Below are 17,602 nucleotides of genomic sequence, written 5' to 3'. Positions count from 1 at the left end.
AAATACCAGCTACAATCATGTGGTCATTTGCAGACACATGAACTGTAATAGTCATAAAAATTTCTTTTTCATTTTGATATGAGTATATTTATGTACACATTAACAATTTTTAAAACCCTTCTCCCATTTGCCAGCCTGTAGTAACATAAAATGCCCTAATATAACTTAATCTTATATTTCATTGTATCTCTGTAGTTAAGACACAGGATTCAATGGGAGAGTGTGACTCAGATAGAAGAGGAAAGAACATCACCCCAAAATGGATAAATGAAATTGGTATACTCTTAGCAAAAGAGGGTTAGTTTGTTTTTGTCTGAATGAGGAATAATTTCATCATATTAGAAGGAAGCATAGTTTTGCTGTTGTCTTTGTTTGAAAGTTGCATTGTTAAGAGGTACAGATGGATGTCAAGTTGACAAGGAGGGTACTGTGGTAGCTTTGCACTCTTAATTTAAGTATGTATAAATCTACTTCCCAGAATTTGCTTCTCTGTATCGTTCTGGGTTTGGGTTGGCCACGAAAGAGATTTGTGCAAAATTTGGAAGGTACTTGTGATGAAGTACTGATATTTGTTATGCTCTGCTGGTTGGTGCAGGGCTCCAGGCACTGGGGCAACTCACACACGTGGCTGCTGATCTGCTAGCTCATCTTATTGTTGACTCACAACTCCTCCACCTCCCACCAGATCTCCTCCTCATCTTCTCTTTGTCTTGGGCCAAGTATGCATGTAGTGTGATGGCAAATGACACCCACTTCTCCTGAAGGTCACCCGCCATTGTGAGACTGAAGGAGGTGACAAACAAGTTTTACTGTTCCTCTTGTCCTCATGGTTCTATTTCCTTATGAGTCACAGTTGGTCCATGCATTTGTCCACATTCAAATTTCCTCCACAAATGTTACTCTAGTTGACTTACAGTGAACTCAGGTTCAATACCAGATGCAAAGATAACAGCTTTGAATAGACTCCTCCACAAGCTCTAACAATTACATGAGTTGTAATCCTTATAACTAAACTCTTATTCTATATCACTGGTGGTTCTGCTTCTCTGATTGTACCCTAACTGACACAAAGCCTAAGATGAAAGGACTAAGGAAATGATTTTCATGTCGGTTCCAGATAACTAGACCTAGGCTTGTGATGTGAGCATCTTTAGGTGAAACTGCCACTTTTATTAGGGGGCGAGTTTTCAACTTTAGGCAAATTTACACATGTTCTGTATGATTGATTTAAAGTCAAAAATTCTTGATTTGAATTATCTTGATTTGAATTATCCTGGATTATCTGGGTAGGCCCGAAATATAATCACAGGCATCCTTTGCTGACCTGAAAAAAAATAGACTGTCAGATATTTCTCTAGCTAAGGTGAGTTTTATTTGGGAGCAGCAAAGGATAACAATTCGGTGTCTGCAACCATGGCAAGCCACATGCAAGTCCACATCCAGCAAGGGAAGGAGAATGCTTTCATAGAGAGGAAAAGAAAGTTGGGAGGGCTATAGTAAACAGAGTCCATGGCTTTTCATTGACCAGGTCCTTGCCAGGAAAGAAGAGGAATCTTTCTTCTTCCCTTTGCCCTCTGCTGTCTTCACAGATCGTGAGAGCTCCCCCTTGTCTCCCAACTCTATTTAATTGAGTTTCTGTTTATTAATTTTTTACACCTTATAAGACAGAAGAAGAAGGATATTTGACTCCAGAAGAGGAAGGAGCTGGGGTGGTGGAAGCAAGAGGTTGCAGTGATTCAAGAAGGGGTCAGGAACCAAGGAATCCAGGTAGTCTCCAGAAGCTAGAAAAGGCAAGGGATGGGTTCTACCTTAGAGCCTCTAGAAGGACTCAACCCTGCTAAGACCTTGACTGTAGCCAGTGAAATTGATTTCAGATTTCTTGCATCCAGTACTAAAAGAGAATAAATCTGTTTTACGTGACCAAGTTCATATTAAACATTGAGAAAACATTTTTTGTTTGCTTTGCTGCGCTAGCAGGATGGGATACAAGTATTTGCAATTGTCTGTTGGGACACATCGTGGTGAGGCAGACTTGAACATTCTTGAGACACCCAACTAAGCTGGATAACATCTTTATTGGAGTGATTTATTTTCTTTTAATTCCTTTCACTTTTTACCATTTTTGAGTCCAGCATACTGTGGTTAAATATTTATTATAATCCTCTTATCAGCCACTCTGCTAGTTCTAAGTTAGAAGTTTCTAGTGCAGAAGGAGATATAAAGCGAGAAGGGAAGATAAAGACTGAAGTCCCAAATCTGTAGGGCCAAAGAAGTGTCTGTGGTTAAAACTGTACTGATGTAAGTAAGGAACACTAAGCATTGCAAATGTGGCGTGGTGGCCTCAGGGTGTGATCATGGCTGCAGGAGGGGCTGAGCCCCGCTGAGGGTCTGTGTACAAGCTGCAGGTGCCTGGGAGCACCATGCAGCACAACACAGAAGTAAATGGCTGAGTCTGTGGTCTGGGAAGAGGAAATGTACAATGAGCTGCGGCGTTCGTTAGGGACTGTCGTGGCATTTAATTTTCCCTTTTACTTTGTCCCTGAAAGAATGTAAAACAGATGGATGAGGCAGCCGCCCAGGGTTCTGACGATACCGCTGCACATTCTCCATGGAGGTGGAAAAATTACACCTCAGCGTGGAGCTGGCTCCCTTCTGGAGACTCAGGGCTGGGGGGCTCTGCTCCACATCCACCCCTCACACACCTGATGAGAAACAGAGGAACAGTCACAGCTGAACTCCTACAAAACCCTGAAAGTGTCCCCATAGATGATGAGAAGGGTAGGAAGTCTGCAGAACTTGTCGGCCCCTCCCCCTCCCTCCCTCAGTAGCACGGCAGCTGCTCAGTCCTTCAGATTCCCTTACTGGGCAGCCCCAGCTCACTGCAAACCTGAGCAAACAAAAGCCCCAGCGCAGCGTCCGCTAGCCGCTGCATGACTCTTTGCCTTGTTGCTGGGAAATTTTCACCTTAAGATACATAGCTAGACCCCTGGGCAGTGAGTGTCATGACTTGTCCCGGAAATGTTCCTGCTCCTGCAGCCAATCAGCTCACCCAGCAAACCCTGCTCAGGTGACACTGACAGGAAGCCCCACCCTTTGGCCTCAACTGAACTGAGAAAGGGCTAGAGAGGGGTAAGAGTGGGGAAAAAAAAAAGGTGACGTTCAATGTTTTAGATATAATTTTGAACCTGATGCCGAGCAGGGCCCTGTGGGGCTCCCGGGCATGGAGGTCTTTTTGTTCCCCTGTTTCTTGTAGGCAAGACTCCAGCCTCCATAACCTTCCCTGAGTTCCAAAGGGCAGATTCTGAACAGTTGCTAATCAAGGGGGAGCAACAAACTGAGGCAAGATTAAAGGGACCAACAAATATCGTATATTAATGCATATATGTGGAACCTAGAAAAATGGTACAGATGAACCTGTTTGCAGGTCAGAAATTGAGACACAGATGTAGAGAACAAACGTATGGACACCAAGGGGGGAAAGTGGCAGGGGGTGTGGGGTGGGGGTGTGCTGAATTGGGAGATTGGGATTGACATGTATACACTGATGTGTATAAAATGGATGACTAATAACCTGCTGTATAAAAAAATAAATAAAATAAAATTCAAAAAAATAAAGGGACCAGAGAAGCTCATCAAGATTAGGAGACCACCTGAGACCCTGCACACACCCTAATCTTGTCAGCAACCCCACCCTTTTGAAACTTTGCAGAAGAAAGAAGAATGCAAGACTGTTACTGCCTTGACCCCTATCACATACCTCTGACCACTACCCCTGACTATATAACCTCTCCCTATTCCCCAGTGAGGGGGGCACAGTTCTTGAGGTACTAGCCTACTGTGTTGCCCCTTTGCCTGGCAAAGAAATAAAGCCATGCTTTCTTTCTCCTCCATAACTCTGTCTTCATATTTCAGTTTGGCACTAGTGCACAAAGAGCCAAAATTTTGGCAACAAACCTGTAAAATGGAAGTTTATATTTTTCCCTGATATATATAAATCTTAGGCAATAAAAGTGAAAAAAAAATCAGAAAAATCTGATGTCTATACTTTGAAATTTTCCATCTTCCCTTTTGTTTATGATTCCCTGTTTGATCCAGGGGACTTTTCTGAGAGATATGCATAAAGATAATGACATAGATAAAGATAATAATAACAATGTAAATATAGACAGTTTGCATTACAGCCATAAATGTCTAGTGCTTGGATCAGGGAATACGGCAGAGCTATTAATTGAAAGGAATATTCAGCAAGAAGCACGTTTCTTATATGCTGATAATAATTTAGTTTTTCTTCACACACATTCTCCCCTCTTTATTATTACTAGCTCCCATTTGTACACTCAGAATGAGGTAGCAGGTAGGTGGGCCCCTGGGCTAGACAGCCGATGTTTGTCAAGCAGAGTAAAATTGAAGCTTTGTTTTCCCTAGACACTCCAAGCACAAAGTTAATGGCAGGAGCTGAGTTCTGCTGGAGTAAAGAGATAAGAAGACCGTTCCTGAGGTCAAGGAAAACTCCCCAACTGCACAGTCACAGAAAGACTCCTTGGGGGCGAAAAAGGAGGGGGCAGCACCCCATAAGAGGCGATGCCAAGCCTCTCACAAGCCTTGGCAGAAAGATGCACACGCATGTTGGGGAGTGTCCTAGAACAGGTCAGATGCAGGAAAAGAAGTGAGATAATTGGCCAAAAGTAAATAAAGACCCAGAAGAACTGCCGTATATAAATGACTTAACTGCCTCTTTGCTGTGGTCCTCCTCATCAGGGAGGACGCCCACACCCTTTCTCTCCTGGTGTGCATTTCTGCCTTGCTCCTGTCTTAAAAAAAAAACAAAAGATCTGTTTCTCTGTGTGCTCTCCCACATGTTATGCTGTGTCTCTGATAATAAACTTTGTTCCTGTTTTTGCCTCCTTGAGAAATTCATTTTTCAAATGGGGCAAGAGCCAGGGGAACGTTGCTTCTAGCCTCTAGCCCCCCTGGTGGTCTAGCGGCCCGGATTCCTAGCTTTCATCCAGGCTACCCAGGTTCCATTCCTGTCAGGGAACTAAGATCTCTCTTCAAGACTGCTCACTGCTGCCTCTCTGAGGTTCAAGAATTTCTCAAATTCTTTGTTGAAAAACAAAATTCAATTGAGTAAATTTGAAGATCATTCGGAGCGAGTGTTGCAGCTTGTAGCCTTTCTTCTGATTGGTAGGTGATGAGGTAACAGGGTGGTGTTTCAGGAATCTTTACTCATCAACCTTCTGATTCCAACCAATCTGGGCTCTATGTGCTCAGGGTCAGCACACGGTCACCTTCTTCCACCTGGGTGAAGGGCCTTAGTTTCTGCAGAACAGTGCAAAGACATGTGTCAGATTATCGTGTATATCATTTGAGGAGAAATGAGGACTCTTTTATCACTGAACTATTGTTGCTTGACTGCTTTTCCTTTGTTTCTACACTCCCTCCCTTCCCTAATTAGTAACTGATTGAGTCTGCTCTTTGGAATTCAGGGAAGGTGTAGGAGACTACAGCCTTTTTCTACAAATAAGAAACCAGGAACAAGAAGGAGCTTTTGTATCTGGAAAGGCAATGCAGTTTCCTGCTCCATTTCACTTCTCACTCAGCAGATATCCATAGCACAGCCCAGCCATCTTTTTCCAGGGCTGTACCTGTGAATTGACTTGAGGCCACAGACTTCTTGACAAGAATGGAGAGGACCATAAATAAGACCATGGGTCCCCACAGTGCCTTTTTATGAAAATAAATGATTTTATATGATGTAATTTTATATAATGATATAAACATAATCCATTTAATTATTACTTATGAACTTATAAAAAATGAGCCCTCCAACGTGACTCGATCAGTTTAGCCATATATTTAAGAGTGTTTTAGACCTGGGAAGATGCAAAAATGAATTAGACCTGAATCTTCCTGCAGAGAGCCTGAGATATTGTGGGAGAGACAAATATCTCTATAAATGTGATAAGGGCTTAGAGGATGCCATAGTAAAAGAATGCCAAGGCAGTAACAGTTACATCAAGCCTATATTACATGATTTGATGTTCTACTCTATTCTATGCCTTCTGTGGGGGTGACAAGAGTGGATAGTAGCAAAAGCAAGGATGTGTGATCTTTGAAAGGGGACCCTTTATTTTAAATACAAGGAACAGAGAAAATGAGTACGTACGTGGACAGGGCCACCCATCACAAATACACACATACACACATGAATAAATACACTAAGGGACACAGGGTGTCTCTGTCACTTGGGTCTGTGTACAGTCTGTAACATTAAATAACTAGTAACACCATTCAGGCTCAAGGAAAATGCTTATTCACATACCTTAACAGTTGTCCTTAAAAATACATTTGAATATCTGAAAATTCCTGGGTTGTGCTGAAGGCACATAGAAGGCAGATTCTGATTTGGAATAGTCTGGAGATAATGCAGTTAGAAATAAGCCATTGTCCTGGGTTTTCTGATTGCTTGAGAGATGAGATTAATACTGTAAAGCAAATTCTCTGACTTGTCTTCTACCAACTCACATGGCCAACCTCAAGATATCTCAGCCCATCACTATTCCAGATGACATGGGAGCAAGTAACTTTCTCCAGCTTGCTGAAAATGCTATAGCCTCATTCCCTCTAGAATCCTGATTCTAGAGGATAAAAATGCCAGACTTCAGAAAACAGGAGTCGTTCCGTTACAAAATGAAAAAGAAAAGAAAAGGAAAGAGAATAGAAGAGAAAAGAAAAGAAGAAAAGAAAAGAAAAATCTAAGATGCCCATGGGAATCAAATACTTTCAGAATTCTATATTCTCTGTATTGCTTGCCTTCACAGAACATGCCAACTTCCTGAAAATAACACAGACTGAGACCCTGAGTCTTTTAAGCTACTATGTGTCAGGAGGTTTGTGTTCAGCTCCCCCTGCAGTCCCAGGCACTGTGTCACTCAGAGCACAGAAGTACTTGGCCGAGTCTTTCCAATGGGCTGATGTTTTCCTCAGGTGGAAGGAGGTCTCACTCTTCCTAAATTCAGCCTCAAAACCTTTGATGCCTGTAACAAGGTTGTTTCCAGATGTGTACTTCAGGAGAAGCTGGAGTCCTTGATTGGGGTACTGCACATACCAGAAGAGAGTCGGTTGAACAGAAGATGAGTATTTGCACCTCAGCTCCAGACGGGCTCCTTCAGAGACAGTGATGCGGCCGTCAGGCTGGGTCACCGACTGGGCTCCCGTTCCTCCTGAAACATCAATGCTGAATCAATGAACTCAGCCAGAACAAAAAGTCTCTATTCAAAGTCAGTCCAGAACAATGTTCCATGTGCAGACAAGAGAGTAAAATGGAACAGTACTCACTCAGGAACAGGAGGACCTCAAGCATCAAGGTGAACACCAAGGTCATGGTGGAGCAGTGAGGAGGTAGTGAGCTCCTTTCTAGCATATTCCCCAGAAACAAGTCTGATGACTGGTGGACTTGAACCCAGGTTGCTCTGAGGTTGAGAAGGAATGACACAGGATTTAGATTTCTTCTTCTGATGGACGTTGTAGGGGGTATTATGGAGAGAGGCTGTCTTAACAACACTGTCTGCCTCTGGTGTCTGAGACGCTTTACATGTCATTGTATAAAAAAATGTTGCCAGAATATCTCTTTAAACTGTAGGGAAGGAAGGTTTGTGTGAGCTTATTCTGGTCTTTTACAGAAAAGCCATTTCCAATTTAGGCAGCAGCGCCCTCCAGGGGCCAAAGAGGGAACTATGGAGAAGTTCACAATTTTTGTGAACCTGCCCCGCCTCCTTTCTGCCCTTCTATGGTTGAATTTCAATGCCCTGTGATTATGTACAGAAGAGGATTTATGTTCTGTAGGCCCTGAATTGTATTAAATTGGGCTTTTTAAAACAACACAAAATTGTGAATTAAAATTTCCCTGTGCTGCTGTATAGCACAGGGAACTACATTCAATGTCCTGGGATAAACCATAGTGGAAAAGAATATAAAAAAGAATGTATATATATGTATAACTGAGTCACTTTGCTGTAGAGCAGAAATTACCACAACACTGTAAATCAATGATACTTCAATTTAAAAAACTGGATACAAAATAATTTTTAGAATAAGAAATAAAATCACAACATATTACATATTTTTTTTAGTATCCAGATTTAACTAGGAAGCCAGAAGGAAATAAACCAATATTTTTCAACTGCTGAAAGAGAACAGTCATCAATCCAGAATTATATACATGTGAAATTACCTTCAGGAATAAAGGAGAAACTGAGACATTCTCAGATGAAGGAAAAGTAAGAAAACTGGTCACCAGCGGGCCTTCCCTGAAAGAATGTCTAAAGGAAGCTCTCTAGACAGAAATAAAATGATAAAAGAAAAAATCTTGAAACAAGAAGAAGGAAGAAAGAACACAATAAGCAAAAATTGGATAAATACAATAAGCTTTTCTTTTTCTCTTGAATTTCCTAAATTATATTTGGTGGATCCAGAAAAAAATATAACACTGTCTAATGAGGTTCTAAACACACATGGAGGAAATATTAAAGAAAATTACTTTATGAATAAATAAAATAGGGGAGAATAAATGGGTGTAAAGGGAGGTGACATTTCTATACTTCATTCAAATAGGTAAAATGATATTACCAATAGACTATGTTATATATATATAATGTACTACTTAGAGCAACCATTTTTAAAAAACTATACAATAAGGCACATCTAAAACACTATAGGTAAATTGATATGTAATTCTAGAAAATGTTGAATAAATCACAGGAAGTCAGAGGAAAAAACACAGGGAACAAAAAACAGTGAGAACAAAAAATCAAATAAAATGGAAGATTAAGTCCTAAAACATCAAGACGTTAAATGCAAATGATCTACATACACAAACTAAGACACAGAGATTGGTCTGCATACACTAATGACAAGACAGTTCAGACAAAAAGTGGATTAAAAACATGACCCAACTATAGCTGTCTAAAAGAAACTCATTTCAAATACCACATAGTCATCTTGAAAGTAAAAGGATGGAAAAAGATATATTATGCAAACATTAATCAAAGGAAAGTAGTAATGGCTCTATTAAAATCAGATAAACTCGATAGACTTCTGAACAAAGAAAATTACCAGAGACAGAGAGGAACATTATATACTGATGAAGAGGATAAATTACCAAGAAGATGTAGCAATCCTAAATCTGTATGTACCAACTAACAGAGCTGAAAAATAAGTGGAACAAAAATAGATAAAACTAAAAAGAAAAATAGACAAATCTAGATTTGCAGTTAGAGATTTCAATACCCCTCTCTCAACAACTGGTAGAACAACTTGCCAGAAAATCAGCAAGTATATAGAAGAACTCAACAACACAATTAGCCAGTAGGATCTAATAGTCAGCTATACAGCACTCCACCCAACCACAGCAGAATACACTTCTTTTCAAGTGCCCATGGAATATATACCAAGTAAGTCCAAATCTTGGGGCCTAAAACAAACCTCAGCAAATTTAATGTAAATGAACTGAAATCATAAAGAGTATGTCCTCTGAACATATGAAATAAAACTATAAATAAGAAAAAGAAAGATACAGGAAATTTTCCAAATATTTGGCTACTAAACAACACACTTCTTAATAATCTATTGGTCACAGAGAAAGACTCAAGGGAAATCAAACACACATTGAATTGAATGGAACTGAAAATACAACGTATCAAAATTTGGGGGACACAGCCAAAGAAGTGTTTAGAGTGAAATTTTTAGCACTAAATGCAAATATTAGAAAAGAATAAAAATCTCAAATCAATCAGCTAAGCTTCCACCTGAAGAACCTAAGAAAAGAAGAGATAAATTAATCCAAAACAAGCATAACAAAGAACATATTAGGAAGAACATAAAAGGAGAAATCAATGAAATTTAAAATAGAAAAACAATAAAGAAAATCAATGAAACAAAGAGCTGGTTCTTTAAAAAGATCAGTAAAACTGACAAACTTCTAGCAAAACAGACAAAGGAAAAAAATAACCAGGCACAATGCAAGCAAGCTAATTAGAAGTTGGGCATCCTATGTGATTGGTTAAGGGTGAACATTTGCCTTTCTCCAGTTGGTCCTGAGTTGGATGAACTTCCAAAATGTTATGCTAAGTAAAATAAGCCATGCACAAAAGGCCACATATTGTATGGTTCCATTTGTATGAGATATATAAAATAAGTAAATCCATGGTCGGAAAGCAGGTTGGTTTTTGCCAGGGGCATGCGAAAGGGGAGCATGGTGAGTAACTGCTTAATGGGTATGTGGTTTCCTTTTGGGGTGATGACAAGGTTTTCAAACTAGATAGAGGTAGTAGTTGCCAACATTGTGAATATACTAGATGCCACTTAACTGTTCACTTTAAAAGAGTGAACTGTGTGGAATATTGCTTAATCTCAAGAAAACTATTACTTAAATTGAAGTTGATAAAAATCTAAAGATCAAAGAATTCACAGTTTAATTTCAGATCATTTAATCAGATTTTGTACAGTTAATTGCCTCTGTCTGGAGGGAGAGTCAATGTAGAAAAGCCCTTAATGGAAAAAGGTTCCCCAGCATCAAGACAGGACATGGTTGGAGCCCCAGCTGCAGAGTCTGCATACTGATGGCAGGTGCCTGTTGGGCAGTGTGCCTCACAGCACAGAGGCGGATGGCCCAGTCGCTGGGCTGAGAAGTTGCAATGTATAAAGCACTGTGTCTTGATGATTTATCACACGAGGTTTAATTCTTCCACTTGTTTGTTCTCTCTGACTCGCCTGAATTAACAACAGGGATGTGAGCCCTTTCCCGGGATCTTGCCTAAACCACTGAAGGAAGCAAGGAGCGCTATCGGTGTAACTGCAGTTGAGAACCAAGCTTTCTCCCTCTCGCACGGTCAGAGCATCAGGTCTCTGGTTCACGTCCTGTTTACCGCTCACCCCTGTTCAGAAAGAGAAAACAGAGAGACAGACTGGTTAGCGGCTCATTATTCTTTGGAAACTAATTTTAAGTTAACTTTTTCACTCTCCACAGCAGCTCCCAGAAAACGATGCAGGTACCACTCCGTCTTCCTCTCTTTTCCCTGGGGAGAAATATCCCGGGGTCTGCCCGTTCTTTGCCCATTTCTGGATCCCTCTAACTCACAGTCTAGTTGTAACCAAAGGACGAGCAGGCCCAGGAATCTGTCCATTCTTTCTGTCACTTAGACTCACTGAGAACTGAATTCTAGTATCTGTAATATTAGCAAGGGCTCACACGATAAATGATCCGCTTTGCTGTCTCTTATGTTCAAACATTTCTACAGGAAACATAGAGTCAGCCCAGCCAATGAGAGACAAGTCACAAAAGCAAGGAGGCGCACACACAGATGCCCATCTGCGAAGAATGGGAAGTGGCAATGGAAACACCATCATGTCAGGACCAAGCCCAGCATTACCAGGGAAATGCTGATCTCTCCTCCTCCTCCTAAAGGAAAACAATTTTTAACGTATCATATTTGTAGAATGTTGCTAAGTCTGGACATAGAGAGAAATGTATAGCATAAATGTTTATATTAGAAAAGAAGAAATCTCAATTTCTACTGCACAGCTGCAGGTGCTCTCTTCAGATTCCTATAACTGCTCCCTCCTCTTGCCACTTCAGCCCTTCAGGACTGGTTGCCTTTAATTCACACTTTCTTGAAAATCCCTTTCTATCACTTCTCACCTGTCAGATTGCAAAAAGAGCTAAGAATCATAATATTAATATTCAGTGTGTGATAATATCAGGAAATGAGCACTCATACCCAATACCTGAAGTATAAGCTAATAAAGATTCATACGTGTTACTTACATATAATTGGAGGCCAGAAATTCCACTTGTCTGGGAATTTTTTCTTAAGAAATGGCCTTATAAATACATTATAAAATTACACATTGAATGCAGCAGCAAAAAAGTGAAAAATTTTAAATATCCTTCAATACAAATATTCAATATGTTATGGTTGATCTATGTTGCAATATACTATACAGTTGTGAAAAAGAGTAAGTAGACAAATTTTCTGCCACGCCAAGATTTTTCAGACTTATTCAAGCAAATCACAATACTTTACATATGTGTGACTCCATTTGTATTTTTAAAAAGTGTGTTTACTATGGGTGTGTATGTAAATGAAACAGTTGAAATGCACTCACTAAACCTCTATCAGTAATTGAGAACTTACCAGGGACAAATCTAGGAAGTATCACTTTTTATTCTACATGCTTAAAACTGCTTTACCATTTTAAATAATTAAATATTAATTTATAACTCGTTTAATCATAACAAATAGAGAGCTTAATGGCCAAAAAGAAAACTAAGGGAAAAAAATGAAATGAGAAATATTAATATAATTGTCTCTTTCTAGCAAACTTTCAAGATTTATCTATTTCTCAAATGCATGTGTTGCAGTTGAAAAAACTGAGAGAATCCAGACATTTCTCAGAGGAGTAACGTTCAACTTACAATCTTCACACTGGACTTTCAGCAAGAATGAGAATATCAGATTGGAGAAAGGACACATATCCAGGGTCCTCCTTCTTCCTGCCCCAGTTATTTTCATGTAAATTTTCCTTAATTTTTTTCCATTTCCTTCTTCTTATTTTGTTTTCCACCTTCTTCCATTAAGCTCACACTTTCTGTGTAATGTTCTCTTTAAATAGGAGTTATCTCCCCTTCCCCACCAGAGACACAGGTGTGGCCAAGTCTGCCCCACTGTGTGTCTCTCACAGTGTAATAATGCACAATGGTACCTTCCAGGGTGACCCAGTGCAGGATGGGGTACTGGGCTTTCTGTCCACAGGGAGGGGCAGTGAAGCCAGGTTATTGTTCTTTAAACTCAAATCAGATCCTGTGGGCCCTGGTTATACCATGGTCAATACCAGATGTTGTACTCATTTCCTCCAATGGTGGAGTGGGAACAGGGTATGTTCACTTCTCCTTCAGCACTATCCAGGGACTTGGGCTGTGTGGTCTTAACATTATGCAAAATCCCTAAGCAAGGGAGGGAATTATATAATTGTCTCCAGACCCTCAAGGCAGATTTTCAAGATCAAGATACAATGTCTCTAGAACTTTCCTCTCTGACTCCCATCCGCTACTTCAATTTTCTCTCATTTCCATCCTACAGAAAGAGCAGAATATCACTAGAATTATCTAGACTCACGGCTCAAGAGGCAGGACTCCATTGCTTTCTCCCATTTTCCCTTAGGCTCAATGAATATAAGAAAATCTTTATAGCAGGGAAAACTCTTCTGTGATCACTGAGACTTATGGGTTGAATTCTGTCCCCTTCACATTCAAGTGTTGAAGTGCTAACCCTCAGTGCCTCAGAAAATGACCTTATTTGGAGATAGGGTCTTAATAGAGGCAATCAAGTTAAAATGAGGTCATTAGGATGATCCCTAATGCGATACGTCTGGTGTTATTATAAATGGGGAAATTTTGACACAGAGACACACATAGTGGGAAGATGATGTGAAGAGATACACAGAGAAGATGGCCTTCCACAAGCCAAGGAGAGGAACCTGGAACAATTCTTCCCTCACAGCCCTCAGAAGGAATCAATCCTGCCAACACCTTGATTTCAGATTTCTAGCCTCCAGAACTGTGAAGCAATACTGTACGTTTCTGTTGGTTAAGTCACCTAGCCCAGGGCACTTGTGATGACAGCCCTAGCAAACTAATGGCCTGGGTGCAATGAAACCCCTCATATTGGGGATGTGACTTCCTCATAAAGTATATAGGTGTTATCTGAACTCTTGCTCTAAGCATCTTGAGTGAAGGACAGCAGGACAAATGGAGGCACCAAGTCCCCTTTCCGATGCTTTGATTTCAGACACCATCCTTTCTTAGGCTCAGAACACTCACTCGGGTTCAGGAGCACAGTCACTCCATCACCAGCCTCATACTTCAAGCAGACACTAGAATCCAGGGCCCCTAACTCAGCCCCTGTGTCTGAACCTGGGCTGGGGGAGGTAACAGAACAGACATATCAGCTGCATTGCTGCAGCCCAGCCCTTCACTTGACAGCTGTCACCCCAGGGAATCCCCGGGCCTGAAGTCAGCCAATGAGATAGTAGCTCCTTCATTGATATTGATAACATCCTCCTCAGGCTTAGTCATGTCCCTAGAACTCGGGTAAAAATATAAAACAGGCATCCACTCTCAACCCAGGGGTTCCCTTAGAGCACTTCTAAGTTTTAAACTCTAAGGGGCTGATTCGGAAAGAGGAAAATAAAAACTCAAGGCCAGGATCCACCCAGAACCCTTTTCTTATTGCTTTTTCACAACCCCAGAGAAAGAAAAAATCTTACTGGTGAGCTAATGCTCTGAGGAGGTCAAAGGATCTTTCTTTACGTTCAGGAAGAACACCAAGTCTTATACAGCCTTGAGAGGAGGGGGAAAGTCTCCCTAAATGACAAGAAAGAGTAAATGAGACTCAGATACAGAGGGTGATGTGCTCAAAGTGATTGAGAAGGTTAAGGTCAGATCCTAATCTAGAAGCCAAGTTGCCCGATTCTCTGGTCTCCTAAAATGTTTCTAGGGATCATGTGTTACTAGGAGGGCATTTATAGATGGCATGTCTTGGTATAAAGGAAACAGTAGACCTGGCACTCATCCTTACACTCCACAAACCCTGTTCATAACTGGTCTTTCCCCATTCTCTGCGTGTGCCTAGTGGTCCCAACACAGAGTGGACTGGCCAGGAGAGAAAGGAGGGAAAAAAGGAAAGGCACTGTAAGAAAGAAGGGGGAGTAGCCTTGAAAACGTTTTCTTGTTAACTTCTCAAGTTTAAGAGAACTGAAAGAGATTGAGGAAAAATAATTCTCTTCCCATTGGAAAAAAAATTATACTTTTCTTTGTTCCTACAAAAAATTGACAAAAATGGATCAATTAAGCTGGAAAGCTGCATAGCCACTTCCTGTCTTCCTCTTTGTGTGCCATCCCATTTTAAGTAGAAAGAAAACCTTTCATAACGGATTGGGACAAGGCCAGGAATCATTGAATGTTTGGAAGCTGTGCCCAGACTATTCTGCTTATAACAAAGAGAATAAAATATATCATTTGTCATAGTTTCCACATGACTTCAATATTGCATGTGAGCTAACTACTCTTTCCCCATCTGATCAGGGACGTTACTGACGGATACAGCAGGCCCCTCTTGCGACTAAACACATGAATTCCGTCACCAGATCCCAAGAAAGTCCACCTACCAGCTTTTGTAAAGTTACTGCACAGATATGGAAGAGAACAGCTTAGATGTGCGTCTCATGTTACAGATAGGACAGTTTTGGTCATTTGAGTTTTTAGAATGATCACTGTGTGTAACAAGACAATTGTTGCAGTGTTTACAGAGTTTTTGCTTTTTTTCATTTTTAAAACCACGTGATCTTCCCTCCATTCAGGCAGATGGGTGATTCTCAGCTCATCACTTCAAGGAAAGGATGTGCTGCTGGGAAAAAAATAAAGCTGCCTTGCTTACTATTTTATTTCAAAAGTTTTAGTCCTATAGGCAAATCAAAGGACAAGCATCAGCTACAGATTTAGGAGATGGTACGCTGAAATAATACAAGTTAGCCTACCTGAGGCAAAATAAGCATTTTCTAAGTGGAGCAAGGGGGAGAGGAGAGAGTATCCGAGTAAAGCAAGGAGGCATAAAAGTGTCGATGGGTCCTTGGAGGAACATTGAACCTTATCCCCTAGAGACATCTTGGAAAGAAAACCACAAGACCTCTGGGCCACTTTCATGTATTAAATACATCTCAGTGCAGCCCTGGTTAAAACTTCCATCTTCATTTCTCTCTTCTGCTCTCTGAACCTGAGGCTTGACTCCTGGCTGTAGTAAGGTCAGCACGGCTTGCTCTGTTCTCTTCCTCTGCCTTTTTTCTTTGGTTCTAATTCCCTTCAGGTTAGGGAAGAAACAAAAATTAAGAATTTTTTTTAAATGGCAGACGCTTTCTTATTTAACTGGTGTGCATCTTTGGGTGTCACTGCTTTCCTGCCCAACCACTGATGGCCTCGCTGTGGCAAGTATCCCTGTGAGAGAGCAGCCGGGGGCCCTCAGGAAGCTCCTCAAGGCAGGATCCCCCCCTCCCTGTCAGATCCCATTCAGGAAGCGCTCCCCATGGCCTCTTGTCTCCCCTTTTCCTGCTGGAGCACTGGCTGATGACTCAGGCCTGCTGCCTTCAGAGGTGGCACTTGTGGGTCACAGCACTCACTCCTCCTCACCGTGCCTCATGGAGAAACCCAGGCAGCCCCAACTGCTGCCCCCCTTCACTGTACCATCCTTCTCTGATTTCTTCATCTTCTGCTTAAGTAGATGCAAAAATAGATCAAAATCTGCTCCGGAAACAGATATCCAAAGTCAGAATGCCATGCAATTTTCCTTTTTATTCAGACGATCTCTGTCTTTAAAAGCAAGTATTTTAGGATATCGATGTCTGAAGTGGGCTCATGGGGAAAGTGGAACACTCTGATGATACTCTTCCCCTGACTGCTCCATCCCTCACATCAGCTAAAGGAGTAAAGATCAGGGGTTGCAGGGTCCGTACAGTTAGTTGCTTCTTCATAAATCCTAGAGTGCCTGGCTGTGAGCTGTTCTTAATGGAAAATGATGAATGCTTAATGCCTCTTGGTCCCTATTTCTGGGTCCCAGCTGCCAAATTTGTGACAATGAAAAATGCTCCAGAGTACATCTTATTCATCTAAATGGAAAAAAAACTCTTTGATTCTATAAGTGATTCTAAATATAGGTTTCTTTTTTTTTTTTTTTTTAATTTTGTCTGTGTTGGGTCTTCGTTTCTGTGCGAGGGCTTTCTCTAGTTGCGGCAAGCGGGGGCCACTCTTCATCGCGGTGCGCGGGCCTCTCACTGTCACGGCCTCTCCCGTTGCGGAGCACAGGCTCCAGACGCGCAGGCTCAGCAATTGTGGCTCACGGGCCTAGTTGCTCCGCGGCATGTGGGATCTTCCCAGACCAGGGCTCGAACCCGTGTCGCCTGCATTGGCAGGCAGATTCTCAACCACTGCGCCACCAGGGAAGCCCTAAATAAAGGTTTCTAATTCTTAAGACAAAATAAAAATATATACATATATAGTCCAATAATTTTATATTGTGTAATTTATAAATATTATATATATTATAATTAAATATATTCCAATAATATTAGTAGTATCAATTAATATTTACCAATTAGATGAACTTGAGGAACAAAATTCAAAAATAAGCCCCGCACCAACCATATCACCACAGATACAGGAAAAGGAAAGCCTGGCTATGAGGGTATGGCAGAAGATTAAACATGGTCATAAAACAATTATAAGTCATCAGTGGGGTCTCTCCTGGAAATTATTAGGAGAACTATGAAGGCAGAGGTTAGAGAATTATTGTGCTATATTTTGCAATAAACAAAATTTTATCAGTGTTGTAAATTGCTTTCTTCAATATGAATTTTAAATGTAAAGAATCCAGAAAGAGTAAAAAGATTAATTAAAATCATGAAGTAGAATACATTTAAGCTTTAGAACAGAGGAGGAAATATTAAGAAATAACTGACTCATGGCATTTAACATATACAGAGGCTTTGTTTTTTA

General features: G+C 40.9%; 1 pseudogene; it reads right to left on the bottom strand.

Annotated features, from left to right (window-relative positions):
* Window positions 1-2,352: 2,352 nt before the first annotated feature.
* Window positions 2,353-11,183, bottom strand: LOC118889875 (annotated as a pseudogene).
* Window positions 11,184-17,602: the final 6,419 nt, after the last annotated feature.

Source organism: Balaenoptera musculus, chromosome 2 (assembly GCF_009873245.2).
Source record: "Balaenoptera musculus isolate JJ_BM4_2016_0621 chromosome 2, mBalMus1.pri.v3, whole genome shotgun sequence".
In the NCBI taxonomy this organism is placed as follows: domain Eukaryota; kingdom Metazoa; phylum Chordata; class Mammalia; order Artiodactyla; family Balaenopteridae; genus Balaenoptera; species Balaenoptera musculus.
Note: the sequence above shows the minus strand (reverse complement) of the source record. Positions and strands in the feature narration are given on the sequence as shown.